The sequence below is a fragment of the Sapajus apella genome, unplaced genomic scaffold (assembly GCF_009761245.1).
Source record: "Sapajus apella isolate SASKATOON/1434 unplaced genomic scaffold, GSC_monkey_1.0 scaffold162, whole genome shotgun sequence".
In the NCBI taxonomy this organism is placed as follows: domain Eukaryota; kingdom Metazoa; phylum Chordata; class Mammalia; order Primates; family Cebidae; genus Sapajus; species Sapajus apella.
The window spans coordinates 314,637-332,837 of record NW_022437102.1 but is presented as its reverse complement, the minus strand read 5'-3'; positions in this window follow the sequence as shown (position 1 = coordinate 332,837).

The following is an 18,201-nucleotide window of genomic DNA, read 5'->3' as shown; positions in this document are numbered from 1 at the left end:
AATGCATTTTGTCCATCCCACCTACAACAGGGTTTGGGCCACCCTGCCATAGCACAGGCCCCTGAAAAGACCAACTTGAACTCACAGCAACATTTAAATTGTCAGGACGTAATTAAGCCTCAGAGAAGATTAATTACCCACTTTCTTAGGAGCCCATCTCTCCTCCCCACTCACTCAGGTTTCTTACCCCCGACTAAGCCTCTGAAAGAATCTCACATCATAAACAAAGATCTCATTAGCAACTTGAATTTGAGCTGCAGATCTTTTGTGAAGATTTGGTGACAGATGCTGCTTTATCCTCTGAGGATTATTCTGCAACATCCAGAGAGACTCCAGGTGCTTTCCTGGGGAATGTTCTCTCATTTGAATAGCTCATCTGTTAACCCATTGGCATAACTGCTGCCAGTTCCAAGGACCTACTGAGGAGTGGACCCAGGTTAGGCTTCTGGAAGGGCTACAAGGAATGTGTTTCTGTGTTGGACTTCCCATTCCATTTGCATCTTCAGGGAAAGCTAATATCCCACTCAAGTTTCTCTTAGTTGGGGCGACAGGGAGATGCAGTTCTTCAAATGCTGTCCTCAAGTGGAGAGGGAGACCACAGAGGTCGGCTCACTTGCCATCCCATGAAATCATTTTTCTTTGGTGGTGGAATCTCTCAGGGTGGCCTCCAGTGCTCCTACATGTTCCTTTCTTCTCTTCATTCCCACTGCTTTCCCCTCGGATGGGTCCACATCACCTCTCACCTGTACCAAAGTCTGTCTCAACTCTGCAAACCACAGTGTCTTCACTTCTGTACAGCTTTCACATGACAGCCAGATTAAGAATCCTCAGTGCAGCTTTGATCAGACCTCTGTGTCCAAACAAAACCTTTCATGGCCCCCAACTACCCCAGTGATCAAAGTCCAGAGTCCTCACTCCAGCATTCAAGAGCTACTCTATTGTGAATCCCAAACATCACATACCCCCTCCACCACTCATCTGCTTTACCCCCACCTACCTCAACCTCAGCTCTAGTCCTTCAAGCTGCAGCTTATTGAGAAGGTCCTGAAATCAACGAAGTATGTGATGACAGCATTTTAGAATGAAATATATAGCAAAAGAACAAATATGTATGTGGCTTTCTATATAGCAGGCTCCATTCCAAATACTTTTTACATAGACTCACATACTTCTCACACTGTGCCTAATAAATAAGCACTCTTTCCATCTCTATTTTATAGCTAAGGACACTGGGACCCAGGAAGGTTTGAGTTGCCCAAGGTGATTAATTCTGGTTTGAATCCAGATAGCCTTGTATCAGAAGCTGTACTCCTAGCCACTCTGCTATACTCCCACTATGTACTATATGGAATAAAACCATATTCTAGATTCTGTAGAACCATATGGAATACAATAGAAAATTTAGGGCATTCTGTATACTTAGTGGTAAATGTTTCATGAAGGTTGTTGGAGATAAATATAAATATATACATACACAACTACAGTAGAAAATGTGTATTGTGCTGAGTACACAATGTCAAATATTTGTCTTATTGTGGCTTATGGTCGAAAACATGTGAAATCTGCTGTTCTGGCTAAAACAAAGGACCTGCCAATGGTCTCTCATGCTTCTTTGCCTCTACATTTTCACCCACACTGATCCCAGCACTGGAAATATCTTTCCCCATTGTTTCTCACCTAGATCTCTGGTCCAAACATGTCTTGTCCATGGAGTCTTTCTTAATTCTTCTCTTTATTCTGTCTTCTAAATTATAAGCTTCTTGAGGGCTTAGGTAAATAAATTTCACAATCAGGTCTTGCTTCCTGACAAAGAAGGAAGCATCTTCCAGGGGGCTTTTACTCCTAACCTACTTCCAACACCCCACTGGTGTGGTGGTTTCCTGATATTCATCTTCTTTCTGTGATAGTTTGGTGTAGGAATTCACTCAGGGTGGTGGGAAAAATAGTAGAGAAAGTTACAGAATATAGTCTCAAACCCTTTTGGAAGGCCTAAGGGTTTTTTCATAATTTCAGTAGAAGTTTTGACTGAAGGCAGCCTAAATCCCCTTTACATTTAGTTAATAAGAAAAGCAAATAGCCAGGATATGTGGGGAGTTTATCTGAATAACTTGTTTACTCATGTGGTCTTAATACTAACATTTGAGCTGGATAGCCCTCTAAGAGGGAGGTTGACCAGGGATATTACCCATTAATGGTGTTTGCTTTGGGTATCAGAACATGTTCTTTAATCTTTCACTCTAGTGGTGTTGACTCAAGCCTTTGTCAATTAAATTTTACTAAATAAATGCAAGTCTCACTGGCTGGTGGGTGCCAGCAGTATTTACAACACTCTCCAGGGAGTCTATAAGTGGCCACAGACCCTCAGCCAAACTGACAAAGCATAATATCTGTGTGTCAGTGTACTTTATTCATCCGTCATTGAGTCAGGTTCTGCAGGACAGATCCCGCAGGTGGTGACCCTGATAGTTTGGGACAATGGTTCTTAAAGTGTGGTCCCCAGACCAGCAATGTCAACATCACCTGGGACTTGTTAGAGATGTATATTCTCAGGCCCCATCCCAGACCTACTGAATCAGATATCTGAGGGTGAACAACAGCAATGTGTGCTACAACAAGCTTTCCAAGTGATTCTGATGCTTGTACAAGTTTGAGAACCACTGGCTTAAGAAACAACCATTCTCATTCAATATGAGAGAAGGGTTTGTTTCATGAATCTGGGCCAGTTGGTTGCATTGTATTGCTTATGAGGACGAGGTTGGGGATCAACTTTGTGTCCAAGTCAGTGACATTTCACGCCACATATTGAATTCCCTAACCCTAGTTTTTGTGCAATTGCAAGCTATTTAGTCCCGAGAGAACTAAGGATGTCTCAGTGCCAAGGCTAACTCACCTAAATTACTACTGTAGTCACATTAATGGAGCTAGGCTCACAGCCATGAGCCATCAAGCACCCCAAAGGGGGCAGTAAAAGAAGAACTAGGGATGGACAAGGACATTGTTAGAAGCCAAGAGAACATGGACTTTCTAAATACAAAAGTGTTTTAGAAGGTATGGCTACCCACTGCAAATGATGAAAAAAGGCAGTAAAAATCCAAGTGGGTTCAGGATGGGAAATTTTAAACTTCACAGGAGCTCCAAGGTCACAGAAATAACAAACCAGAATGGCCTAGGAGCTAGCACCTGATGGATTCAGAAGCATTTCCATGGATGACATTTTATATTTGAAGAAACTCAAATCTATATTCCAAGAAGTTAAGAAACAAGATCACACAATGAGGAAATAGCAGAGCTAGAATGCAAACCACCTTTTGCTGCACAGGAGCTTCTCCTAAAGGTTGGATCACCCTGCCGTGGGCACTCCCTTCTCTGCCATTTCTCTTCTACACTCCTGCCACACTGGCCTCAGTGCTGCCATGTCCAGTCCCAGGGCTCTGCACTTACTCTTCCAAGTATTTTTTTTCACTAGATGTTCCCATCACTGTACCCTCCTCATCCTGTAGGTCTCAACCCAAATGTTACTTACTCAGAGAGGTCTTCCCTGACCACCCAGCCCACACTTCGGTGTCTGTACTAGTTTCCTGGGGCTGCTGAAACAAATTACTGCAAATTTTGTGACTTAAAACAACATAAGTTTATCCACTCACAGTTCTGGAGGACAAAAATCCAAACTCAAGGTGTCAGCAGGGCTGTATCTCTCTGAAGGCACTAGGAGAGAATCTGGCCCATGCTCCTCTCCTAAGTTCTGGTGGCTTCCAACCACTTGTGGCATTCCTTGACTTGTGGCTACATGACTTTCATCTCTGCTTTCAGCATCACATGGCCTTCTCTACGTTTCTTCCAGTGGCATCGTCCTCTCTGTGTCTGTGTCAGATTTCCCTTACAAGAACACCATTCATTAAATTAGGGAACACCCTCACACTATATGGCCTCATCTTAACTTCATTACATCTGCAAAGACCTTATTTTCAAGTAAATTCACATTCGTATGCACCAGGCATTAGAATTTCAACACAACCTTTTTGGGGGAAGTGGGGAACAACTCAACCCACACATAGCCACAGACATTTTCTACAGCACCCTACTCTATCTTCTCTACAGTATTTCTCAGTATGGGACATTATCCTATTTATTTGTAAGTGTATGTGCTCATTGCCTTCCCATCCCTCCCCCAACTGGAAAGAAAGCTTCTTACAGCCATGCACCTCTCTGTCTTGTTCACAGCTGAATCTCCAGCACCTAGAAGGGGACCTGACACAAAGCACTGTTTCACAAAGATTTGCTAACTGTCTGAACTGCCTCTGCCACTGAGGTCTTTCATTACATGGACCTACCTCACCAACCACAGGGACTAGTACTTGACCTACGCTGACTTATCAGAACTGTTTTATGGACAGACTCTGTGAGAGAGGGAACCATGATGTTTCCTCTGAAATCATTAGCTGTGAGAATGATGTCATAGTGTTGCCAGATAAAATACAGAATGTCCAGTACACTTTTAGCATAAATAAAAATCCCATGTGATATTTAGGACATAGTACAAATACTAATTGGGACATACTTCTAAAAAAGGTGTTTGTTGTTTATCTGAAATTCAACTTAACAGAGCCTTCTGTAGTTTTGTTTGTTTGTTTGTTTTCTAAATCTGGCAACTCTGTGATGTCAGCCTCAAGCTGCCAGCAGCCTTGTTGTCCACTCAAGGAAGGAACAAGACCTTCCTGAAAATGAAGCCTTTGTAGAAGAAAGCAGAGTCAAAAGATAAGGAAGAATTCCTGGTCATATTTCCTAAGCCCCTGGATCTAGCTATGCCTACATGCTTCCTTTACCTCTGAGGCTTCTCAGTAATCTGTGTCAATAAATCCCCCATCCCTCTTATTTTTTCTTTCCTAAGCTTTTTGAAACTAAGTTTTTGCTACTTGCAAATGAAGTTCTGGTGAGTGTAAGTCACCTTCTAATCAGTGCCAATTCTTGCCTTCATGATCTCCAAAAATCCATAGTCCCTTAATCTCTCTCCTAGTTTTTCCACTGTTTTTCCCAGTGATGCCCATTTCGCTCTTGGTTAAGAGTAGTCTGATGCAGTCCTTTCTGTTCAGGACAGAAAAGTCCATCTCAGCTGTCTCCCTCCAATCTGTATCATCACTCCACAAACACGCAGAGGGGAGCCCCAACAAGACACAAAGCCTCTGTCTTGCTGATACTGACCACCCTATAAAGCATAAATGCAATGTCTTACTATGCTAAGAGGTCCCCTCTTGATCAGGTGTAGAGAATAAAAGCAACAAAAAAAGGTGGAAAAGAAGGCAGGAAACCGTATCCTACCGTAGCCAACATTTTTCTCCTGAGCCTCCAAAGAAACGGGGCCCATTACTAGGTCTGGGTGCTGCGGGTTACTTGAGCAGCAGAATCCCAACCTTTCATTCCCTTCTCCAGTTTTGCTGCAGATTCTTAAAGGCAGATCCAGTTGGTCATACAAAAGTGATAGCAAAAGAGAAGGTCCACAGAGCTGAGACAGCACCCAAGATGGTATCGCCTGCAGACAACTTGTGCAGTGTTCCTGCCATAACACATATCCCTTTGGTCCTACATAATAAATATCTTCTTGTTGATGTGACAGACAGCTAGGATTGCTACTTTTACTTTTGGCAGATCCTGATTTGATAAAGATCAACCCTTTCATTCCAAGCAGAAGAGAAGGAACAGGCCAAGTGCTAAGGGGCCAATCCCTTAGCATCTAGGCAGGAGAAAAGAGAGAAAACTCATGTTCTTGCCAAGAGATCTGTCAAATGGCCATAGGCAGGGACATGGACCTCCATCCAAATTAAACACTCAGCCTTCTGAGCCCAGTAGTTGCCAAGCACACACTTTGGAAATCAAGACAGCATTTATTCATCCAGCAAATATTTATCAAGATCAGGCAGTATGCAAATGCTGTGCTAGGGACTTGGGAAAAAATGAGAAAACGTAAATGTGGTTTGCTATGGTTTGAGGGCTTATGCCCCTCTCAGAAATTTATGTTGAAATAATTCCCAATATAATAGTATTAAGAGGCAAGGCCTTTAAGGAATGAATAGGCCATGAGCACTTCACACTCAGGGTTTGGTTAGTAGCCTTATGAAAAGGCTGGAGACAACTAGCTAGGCCCTGTTGCCCTCCTGCTCTTCTGCCATGGAAGGACATGGTGTTCATCCTCTTCAGAGGACACAGCCACAAGAGTTATCTTGGGAGCAGAAACCAGTTTTTCTCCAAGCACCTTGACCTTGGATTTCCCAGCCACCAGAACTGAGAGAAATGAGTTTCTATTGTTCATAAACTATCCAGTCTCCAGTATGTGCTACTGCGACAGGAATGGGATAGACACTGTCCTTCATCCTTGCAACTTCTCAAGTTGGAAAAATAGGCATCCTTCATGTAAATGCTTAAGTAAATGAAGACATTATTGTGGTAACAGAGAGAAACATAAACCATGAGAACAGATAAGAAAGATTCATCAGACGTCATTTAATGTTCAACAAATATTTGTTGCACCTCTGCTGGGTGCCAGACATTGGTGTGGGTGCTGGGGTGACAACCTCACTTTATTCAACAAAAGTTTGGATTGATTTATTAACTGGAATTATTTACCCACCTGATGTAGAAGCTCATTTCACTCTCAGCTTGTGCAATGAATGTTCTTCCCATCTGGTTGCTGGCTTTCTGGTTACCTCCAGCCCAGAATGCATGCCTGCCATACCTATTAGTCTAAGCTCACAGAAATCAAGGGTCTGCAATCAGTCACTGGGCTCTTGGGAAAGCAAGGCACAAGCAAATTGAGAACTTGAATCAGAATGGATCAGACTGTTATTTTGTTTTTGGACTCCATCTGTGATACTGGTAGAATTTAGAGAATGTATTACAGAGTAGAATTGATGTAGTATCCAACTGGTTAGCATTCAGGAGCTCCACACTTTGCTGATGATTCATGAGGTGGGAAGTTGGGGATTTTAACTGCTTTATATTAGCCTTTGCATCTTAAAAAGTATTCCTGCCTTCCATGGCTTCTCTCCAAGTTTGATGGTCCTGTGAGAGTTTGGCTTCAGACTCACCAACTACAGTCAGCTGAGGAAAACCCACTGGTTATTTCTTTGCCATGAAAGTGCCCTTGCTCTACCTACAGAGCATTCTGGCTGTTTGCCCAGATTCAAAATTCTCAAAAATGTGTAAACTTAGAAAGCATTCTCCAGCTGCTCTGGACTTCAGCATCTCAGGTATTAGTTAAGAGTCTTTTGACTGCATGTGAAACTATCTACTTTAAATTAGCGTAAGCAGGAAAAATTTAAAGGGGGAGGGAAAGGCTTATTAGGAGTATACATGGACATCCCACAGAACCCAAGAAAGTAGAGCCCAGAAGAGTCCCTTGAGGGTCTGAAACCAGAAAGTGGAAAGCCCACAGGAAATAAGGTGACCACAACTCTGTCTCCCCTGCGTCCCCAACAACTTTCATCTCCGCTGAACCCTGCACCATCTGGCTCATTCTTTTTTTTTTCTGGAAAAAAATCTGTCTATTTGCTCTGTGTGCAAGACAAAAGATGGCTACTCTACAGTTCCTGCAATTCCCATCCTTTCACCTTCAAGCTACATCAGAGACCAACTAGCTGCCATTTTCCTCTGAAATTCTAAAATTCTGCCACTTAGTAATTTAACCACAATTGATGAAGTGCCTATGATGTGCCAGACTCTAAGACATTGAATTGGGCCCCTCAAAAACCCCAACTCATCACTGTTAGGGTCTTATGATTGGGTCTAAGATATAATGTCTTTCCACACCCGTGTACTAAATAAGTTGAGAGACAAGAACAAGAATATCAGGCCAAAATATAATGTTTATTATTAATAAAAACTAGGTTGGAATACATGCGTTCTATTCATAGACAGGTGAGCCCTCTAATTCTGAACTCCAGAATTTCAGAGACGTACCCTCTCAGAACCTATCCCAGCAGGGGATAGGTTTCAAGCCCTATGCAGACATGAGACTTACTGCCTCAAGCAACTGCTTAGAACTTATTTACCCTAAGGGCAACTCATTTTCAAGGAGAAACAGAAAGAGCTGAGCTGAGCATGATAACTTTACTTTTCCTGTTTACCAAATAGATAAATCCCTTCGTCTTCCCTAGGGCAAAGTGCCTAAAGAGGAAGAGAGAGGCCAGAAGTGGTAAAACTGACTGAGCTGCTTCCACATGGAAGGAAATATTAAGAATGAGAAAAGCATTTCCCATCCCCAAACCACCATATTTAATATTATTCTTTGCTTTTATCACTTAAGCTTTTTACCTAAGTCATTCAAAAGCCTGATTTCCTTTTCTCTCTTTAATTAAGTAGACATGTTTTTCTGCTGATATTTTCAAAGGGTTGGTTTTTCGGTTGTTATTTTTCTGTAGGAACCCTATATGTTGGGCACCAGAATGTAGGGAACCAGCCCCTACATCACCCATGGGTACCCCAAGTTTGGTGGCAACAAAGGATTGAGAAAAAGACAGATTAAGAGTGAAAGTGGGTCCAGGGGGCCATCACATTACTGAAGGCAGTAAAGGCCCTGAGCTCTGATCTCTCACATTATTTATTGGTTACAATCACTTTTATCTAGAGTGTAGGAGAGGAGTGATGGTGGGGAGAGGGTGACATGACGGTGGAGTTATTCAGTGAGCTGGAACTGAATCAGTGAGCAGGAACTGGTGCGTCATTAAGATTGGTAACAGTGGCGTTTGGGAGTTTCACAAAACAAGAACCTGTAGTTATCCTTAGCCTATTATCTATGTGCAGCTGGTGAAATGTGAGCGTTACAAGGAGCCACAATCTGGCTATATCATACTGCTTCGAAGGGGTTTTACATCCTTGAGCACAATGTTTATGGTAACAGAGCCTAGGTCACCCTGCATCAGAACATGAGGCATGGAGAAGTTTGCCTCCCCAGAGGCCTCCCACAGTTTGCTGAGGGTTGTTGTTCCCAGTTTATATGTTACTCATAATCGGTTTACACAGGCACTCTGCAAGTCCTTTCTCCTTTGCTGCTTTCCCCAATATTATTCTAGTGGTTGTCTTTATAACTATTATTGTTTTCATATTTATTCCTCTATCGTTTATCTGTGCACGGCAACTCCGTGTCACGTGAACTGTGACAATATATTTTCTCTTCCTTCCACATTCCCTTCCTGTTCCTTACCACCCCATTTTAGTGGATTATTATATGTTTAAATATTACATCTGTGACATGGTATCTTTTCACCTCTGGCTATGAAAGATTAGAAAGGCAGCATATATAACAACATCTTTTACCATTTTTTCCCTCTTCTTCTTCCAGCTTTTCATTTTATTCAGAAAATAAAATCATTTCTACACCAGGAGAGCGTATAAGGTTCTGTTCTGCAGCTGTAATCTTCAAATTTACTTTAGTCTTGGTCCCACCGTTACATGGAATTTCACACCCACCATAAGTCCTATTTCCATACTTCCAACTTTCATTCTGAAGCTCATCCTCTAGCGGCTTCTAAGGAAATACATTCTCTAATTTATTCCATGCTCTAGAGTATCAGTCTTCTGCCTTTATACACAAGCAACCGTTCTGCTGTGTTTTTAAAAAAGTATCATTTTTTTCTTACAGATTTTATAAGCATTGCTTCCCTGCTCTCCAGATCTGAATTGCCAGGGAGAAGACTGAGAACTTTTAAGTGACTTGATACTTTTCTTTTTGCCCAAAGTATGAATTTTTACCTTTGAAGTTTAGTAAACCTAACCAATATGTGTCTCAAGGTTTATAATTGTAGGCCAATGTCTCCAGGGTATGTCTGTACCTTCATATATCAACATGCACATATAAATATGTGTGTGTGTATTTATATATAATTATTTTTGTTTTATTTTAAAGATATATTTTATCATCATGTTAAAAAAAAACTCCAAAAACAAAATAGAAATGTCCACTACATGTATGTTGTATCTTCTTTATGCGTCTTTCATTGCCATCATTTTTTTTTCGAATCCATTTTAACCCTCTGTCCTTGTCCATTTTATTTAAAATCACTTTTCTGAATCCTCTCCTCTAGGTCACTTATTATGTTTTCAGCCATGCATAATCTTTATTTATGTGCCTTTTCCAGTAGGAAACCTTCATTTTTATGAGGGTTTTATTTGTGTTCTTTTCCTGAGTGAGTTCTGCCAGTACATATTTAAACTTTTGTTTCATTTTATCTTATTTTCTATGAGCTATTGTATAGTCATTTTATACTCTGATTTTATGAAGGTACTTGTTTCATTGGGGTGTTTTCTAAAACCTAGTAATAAAATGTCTTTTAAAGTTTACTACTTTTATGATAGAATTATAAAGCCGTTGAACTTTGCTTGATCTAGAAAAGATCAACAATTCAATCACCGCCCCCCTCAACACACACTCACTTACATACAAAGAAAACGTTTCCAACCTCACCAACACAAAGTTCCTTGGAAATCCGCAGCATGCCTATATTCCTGTTTATGTTAGACAATACCAGAATTCTAAGATTCTCTGCATATCATTACTTATCATTTGGGCTCATGGCAAAATATGTTCTTTAATCTAACCACTCACCTATCTTCTTTTCTGGAAAATGTCCTCTGGAACTCATAGTCCATTATCAGCAAAATCTCTTATATTCTCAACATCTCTGAATTATCCCGTCATCTTCCTCCTCTAAATGGAACCTGGATGCACCTAAGGACAGTTTATCTCCTACAAAGCTTTCCAAAGGTGGCCAGTCTTCTTCCCCACATTCTTCTATATCATTGAAACTGAAGGTGTGATGTTTGTCCCCTTATTTATTGTTGCTTTTTTAAGACAATTTACACCCCTTTTGGAAAAAAAAAAAAAAAACCTTGAATTTAAAGATTATACTATCAGATTATATCACTACCTCTCTTTTCTGTGTAATCTATAGAAACCTGGGCCAATCCCCTTTATCCCTCAAGGATTTTAGCCCCAAGGCCATTACAACTCCCTTCAGTGGTATTCTGAGTGATTTCAATATATATATACATATTTTTTCCAGACAGAATCTTGCTTTCTGGCCCAGGATGGAGTGCAGTGCCACAGTCTCAGCTGACGGCAACCTCTGACTCCTGGGTTCAAGTGATTCTCCTGTCTCAGCCTCCAGAATAGCTGGGATTATAGGTGCACCCCACCACGACCAGCTAAGTTTTGTATTTTTAGTGGAGTTGCGGTTTCATCATGTTGGCTAGGCTGGCCTCAAACTCCTGACCTCAGGCAATCCACCCACCTTGGCCTTCCAAAGGGCTAGGATTACAGGTGCAAGCCACTGCACCCGGTCATGTTTTTAATGTTCTTATGTGTGACCCTCCCAGTACCATGATCTCCAAGATTCTCTGTGTCTTCTATTTCAGTAATTTCATTCTCCACTCAACATAGTTCCTTATACTTATAATCACAGGTAGATCTACTTATCATCAATATTAATTGCATCCACCCCACCCTCCTGAACTCAGTTTCAGGCATCTTTAGTCTTACTTTCTTTGAACGTTCCTGCTCATTCGTTCTATTTTCTCAACATCACTAATTACTCAATTTAATGAGAACCTTCAATATGCTGATTCGATCATTTGACTCCCACTTCACACCCTTTCCTCCCTTCTTACTCAGCTCAGATTTCATGTTCCCATATACGTATCTTTAAACTCCTTACTTTTTTCTTCCTTTATTATATTGGCCTGGGGGAAAAACCCCACCTTGTTTAAAGTCAACTCTCTTTTTACCCAGACAAGTGAATGTGTTGAGGAAATCCATGTGTGAGTGTGCGTACGTACACACACACACACGCGCACACACACACACATGCTTCCTGGGCTCACCTTAAGCCTATCACCCCTAAATTCACATCAGCCCTTTAGAAGCACTCAGTAATCATAACTTTCCTTAGCTCTTTCATTATTCCGCCCTCCTAGACAATAATTTTGCCTTTTCTTCTTTCTCCCCAAATCTTCCACAACTCTTTCATTACCTTACTCTCGGCTTATAATGGTGCTTTCTATTTCTTTGAAAAAATAAAAGCAATGAGAAGACAACTCCAACATACTCCTTCCACCACATACATGAAACTATCAGATCCATTCCCATATACAATTGTTTCCTCCTGTTGTCGAAGATGAACAGCACAAGTTCCAATCAAAAGCCAAATCTTTCTCCTGTGCAATGGATTCCATCTTGTCTCACCTCCACAAGAAAATTGCTTTCACATTTGTCTCCCCTCACTCCTACATGATCAAAATCTCTTCTATAGATAATTACCGTAAGCACACTAACCTGCTTATGCTCCTCAGCCACATCTTCCTGCAGCCACTACCCTATTATTCTGTTCTCCTTTGTAGCAAAACAAAACTCATGGTCATCCATCTTGGTTAGGCTCAGCTAACCAGTTCTTCTGCTGTACTTAGTTTGGCTCACTCACATGTCTAAGCTCTGCAGCTGGTCAGTTTTGGCAGCTCTGCTTTTTGAGACTGCAAAACTCATGGGGCACTTCTTCACCTCTCATTCTCTTTTGACCTCATCCAACTGGTTTTCATCTCTACCAGTTTTTCATGTCCCAGTAAATGTCATTTCATTCTTCAACTTTCTCAGTCAAAAAAGATGTATATATATTGGGCTGTTTTGTCTGCCTTGCCTTACCTGAAGACTGTCTTCTGAATTTATGATTTGTCTGCGTGAATTTTTTAATTCAGCTCTGTCTTCTCTTTCAGGCAAAACTGACCCACCAAAGCTCCCGGCATTGACCACAAAACCATTTCCATTGGTCCATATAAGGGCTTGGTGACTTGGCCCTCTGGATGTGCCGGGTATTCAAAGAAATGTGTTTAGCAATATTCTCCTGATATCTGCAGCTGTGAGCATCTTTTCCCTGTGCTTCCTCATCTTATCTGATCTTCATTGCATTTGGCAGCTGTTCTCTATATATTGTGGTTTAGGGTTATGGATGTCCCTTGGTTTCATAAGAGGTAGAGAGCTCATTTCTTTCCAGGTGATCTTTGTTGCTGTGAGGGTGATCTCCAAATGGAGAAAGAAGAAATACTCTCTCTGTTCACTATTTTAAAACTAGAAGTCACAAGAAATATGATTAGTAATTTACTTTTAAGCAGATAAATCTGACCACCATATGTAGCAAGAGGCAAGGTATATTAATCAGGGTTCTCCAGGTAAACGTAACCAATAGAACAGATGAAAGAGGGGAGAGGGGGATGTTGAAAGTATTGGCTCATGTGATTACAGAGGCTGAAAAGCTCCACAGTCTGCCCTCTGCAAGCATGAGACCCACCAGTGATGTAATGCAAAGGCCTGAGAGCTGGAGAAGCAGAGGCATGGATTTCAATTCAGCTCTGAAGGCCTGAGAACTAGGAGTGCTAAGAGCAGGAGAAGACTGATGTTCCAACTCAAGCAGTGAGGCAGGTAAGAATTCAGTCTTCCTCCACCTTCAAAAAAAAATCTATTCAGGCTCCCAGTGGATTGGATTATGCCCACCCACATTGCAGAGGGTAATCTTTACTCTGCCCACCACTTAATATGCTAATCTATCCATAAGGTCCCTCACAGAAATAATGTTTTATCGATCATCTAAGCATTTGTTGGTCCAGTCAAATTGACAAAGTTAGCCATCACATGGGAAAGCCATTTGGTAATAGCACAAAGGCTAAAGGAAACTATTGGAAGTAGAGCCTGAAGAGGTGAGAGGCGAATTGAGCCACATGGGGGCCTTCAATTCTTTTAGAGATGTGGCCACTCCAATGTGCCAGTGAGGGCTCAAATGTAGGTGACAAAAAGACTAATGCAGTTTAAATTTTTTTAAAGGGGCTTATGTGAGACAGGAAATCAGGAGCTTATAAAATCATTAGAAAGGCTGAAGAAATAAGTCCTAGGTAAGAAATGATTTGGAATGTCTCTAGAAGAGGATCCAGAACTGACTTGCCAAGAACCTCTGCAACAGTGGGGCATGTCAGGGAAACAGAAAGCCAGTGTTCTTTTCTCTTTTTTCTTTTTACATATACTTTAATTTCTGGGGAACATGTACAGAACGTGCAGGTTTGTTACATAGGTATACAGGTGCCATGGTGATTTGCTACACCCATAGACCAATCATCTACATTAGGTATTTCTCCTGATGCTATCCCTCCCCTAGCTCCCAACCCCCAGACAGGCACCTGCGTGGGATGTTCCCCTCCCTGTGTTCCTCAACTCCAACTTATGAGTGAGGCCACGTGGTGTTTAGTTTTCTGTTCTTGTGTTAGTTTGCTGAGAATGAGGGTTTCCAGCTGCATCCATGTCCCTGCAAAGGACATGAACTCACCCTTTTTATGGCTGCATAGTATTCCATGGTATATATGTGCCACATTTTCGTTATCCAGTCTATCATTGATGGACATTTGGGTGTGGCAATTTCTCAATCATCTAGAACTAGAAATACCGTTTGACCCAGCAATCCCATTACTGGGTATATAACCAAAGGATTATAAATCATTCTACTATAAAGACACATGCACACATATGTTTATTGCAGCACTGTTCACAATAGCAAAGTCTTAGAAAGCCAGTGTTCTAACTACTGCTTCCAGGATCTCATCATGTGAGCCATAATCTAGCCATCTGAGGCCCAATGCCAAACTTCTGGGTCCAGGAACAACTCTCCTTAAGGGCAATTTGGGGTTCAGGATGCTGCCCTCAGAATCTTGACCTCTAGAGCTCAGATCCTGGCAAAATAGACACTTGATTTATTTCCTCTGACTCCTTCCACTTATGCTGGTTATGAACCCAAGTCTCACATGTATCTGGTTGGGATAATTTTAAATCAAAAAGTATACCTTCAACTGAGGAAGCCGTCTTTAGACACCCAAAATGTCAAGTACAGAAAAGCACATAAGAAAAAGTTTAGAGCGGGTAATGAACAGAATTACCCAAACTGCCCAGCTTTGGTCAAATTTTCTTCTCCTTACTGCTAAGCTCACTTTGTCAATCCTTTAGCTGCTATAAACACTGATTTCCTCAATCTTCTTTCCATAACCCATAGTCCTCTCCCACAAATACCTTTGTTACTCTATATTATGTATTTTCACATTTGCTTATTATGACAGCCATAAGTATTGTTAGCCCCCATTTTGTGAATGTGGATACTGAGGTCCAAAAGAGTGAAATAATGTGTCCAAGGTCACCCAGCCAGTCAACGATGGAATTGAGACTTAACCTCATGATCTGACTCTAAATCTCATTTTCTTTCTTCTACCTGTTAAGTCAATGAATGTCTATGACTATGTCTTCTTCTAAACTGAGAAGTAAATTCAAAACCAGCCTCTCCTGGGCAAGCAAAATAAATGGGTTTCTTAATCATTCTTTCTTTCTGAGGCCTCTTTAGGCTGAACTCCTCACTGCTCACGCCCAGATGGCTACTGCTGCTGCCAGCCAGTCTGAGGGCTACACGTAACATTACTCTCTTCTTAAGGGGCTGCCATCTTACATTGTATTTTGCCTGTATGGATCATCAATCAAATTTTCCCTCATTAGTAAAAGCTATTGATGGTCACTTTCTCCTGAATGTCTAAAAAGAAACGTCTGATCTTTCCAAGCCACAAGCCTTATTCAGTCAGTAAACACTGACAGGGGCCTTTGCTGGTACCAACCTTTCCTGATAACCATAACTTTCTTCTATGAACCTCGTCAAGTTAAACTTCTCATTATTCCTGAACATGCCCCTGGTTTCATGCCTTTGTTGATTCTACTCTCTCAGCCTCGATTTTTCTTTTCCTTTTCAATAGCTAGGAATCTAGCACTTTTATCATTATTATTATTGTACTTTAAGTGCTGGAGTACATGTGCAGAACGTGCAGGATTGTTACATGGTATACACATACCATGGTGGTTTGCTGTATCCATCCCCCTGTCATCTATATTAGGTATTTCTCCTAATGCTATCTCTCCCAATCCCCCCACCCCCTGCTATGCCTCCCTAGCCCCCCACCCTCCAACAGGCCCCAGTGTGTAATGTTCCCCTCCCTGTGTCCATGTGTTCTCATTGTTAAACACCCACTTATGAGTGAGCGCATGCGATGTTTGGCTTTCTGTTCTTGTGTCAGTTTGCTGAGAATGATGGTTTCCAGCTTCATCCATGTCACTGCAAAGGACATGAACTCATCCTTTTTTATGGCTGCATAGTATTCCATGGTGTATATGTGCCACATTTTCTTTATCCAGTCTATCATTGATGGGAATTTGGGTTGGTTCCAAGTCTTTGCTATTGTGAACAGTGCTACAATAAACATATGTGTGCATGTGTCTTTATAATAAAATGATCTATAATCCTTTGGGTATATACCCAGTAACAGGATTGCTGGGTAAATGACATTTCTATTTCTAGATCCTTGAGGAATCGCCACACTGTCTTCCACAATGGTTGCACTAATTTACACTCCCACCAACTTAATCTATCTTGCAAGATTTAATCCCTTGTCTCTCCACAATATTTCCCTTGAACTCTAAAACAGTTAGAAGTGAATTTTTCCCTGTCCAGTCTATCATCGATGGGCATTTGGGTTGGTTCCAGCTCTTTGCTATTGTAAACAGTGCTGCAATGAACATTTGTGTGCACGTGTCCTTATAGTAGAACGATTTATAATCCTTTGGATATATACGCAGTAATGGGTTTGCTGGGTCAAATGGAATTTCTATTTCTAGGTCCTTGAGGAATCGCCACACTGTCTTCCGCAATGGTTGAACTAATTTACACTCCCACCAACAGTGTAAAAGTGTTCCTATTTCTTCACATCCTCTCCAGCATCTGTTGTCTCCAGATTTTTTTAATGATTGCCATTCTAACTGGCGTATATTTGAACTATTTTGACATTTCTATCTATATCTCACTTACAATATCCCTGATTTTCTACTTGTTATTAAATAAATATGATGTAAGTTGAATTGCCGGCCACAAATGTTTTAGCTCCCTGTGGTAATTAATATTACATAACCACACTTTTGTCATAGCTAAGAGTACTCCGTTTTGGGCTTGAACAGGTGACTTGATTTGGCCAATAGGACTGTTAGTGAATGTTTGATAAGAAAAGGCTTGGAGTGCACTTGCATAGTTGGGCCTGGACTTTTGCATTTCTGCTGTTTGCCGGAGAACGTCCTGAGGACTGATGTTGGTCCAAGGAAGATGAGAGGTACATGAGCATATCTTCATCCAAACTGCAGCTTAGAACCAAGCCTAGCCTAATCTAGATCAGCCACACCCCACCCAATTCAGCATATATGTGAGCAAAATATGCAGCAGTAACTGACTAAAATACCCATCAGTGCAGTTTTATCTCTTTTACTAGATTGTAAATTCCTACAAGGCAAACTTCCTCTCTTACTCTTTCTATAGCTTTGTAACAACATCTAAACATTATAGGATGCTTACTATCCATCATGTGAAAGAACTGAGGCCCAGCAAGGTTTAACAAGTTATCTGAGGAAAATGCAAATCAAAAACACAATGAGATCACCTCACACCTGTTAGGATGACCATTATTTAAAAAAACAAAGATAATAAGCATTGGCAAGGGTGTGAAGAAAAGGGAATTCTTGTACATTGTTGGTAGAAATGTAGATTGGTGTAACCATAACAAAAAACAATACTAAGGCTCCTAAAGATCTATTATATGACCCATCAGTCCTTCTTCTGGGTATACACCCCACAGAAATGAAATCACCATCTTGTCAAGATGTCTCCACTCTAATGTTCATTGCAGCAATATTCACAATAGCCAGGATACGGAAACAACCTAAGTGTTAACAGATGAATGAATAAAGAAAACATGACACATATATAATGGAATATTGTTCAGCCTTAAAAAAGAAGGAAATCCTGCCACTTGAAACAACATGAATGAAACGATTATGCCTAGTAAAACAAGCTAGATAGAAAGAAAAATGCCACAATCTCATCACCTTGTGGAATCATAAAAAAAAAAAAAAAAAAAAAAAAAAAGTAAATACACAGAAATAGAGTAGAAGCCAGGCATGCCTCTAATCTCAACACTTTGTGAGTCAGAGGTGGGAAGCCAGTAGTTCAAGATCAGCCTGAACAATACAGTGAGACTTCACCTCTACAAAAAAAAAAAAAAAAAAAAGGGGGGGAAAAAAAAGGAGGAGAAGGAGGAAGAAAAGGA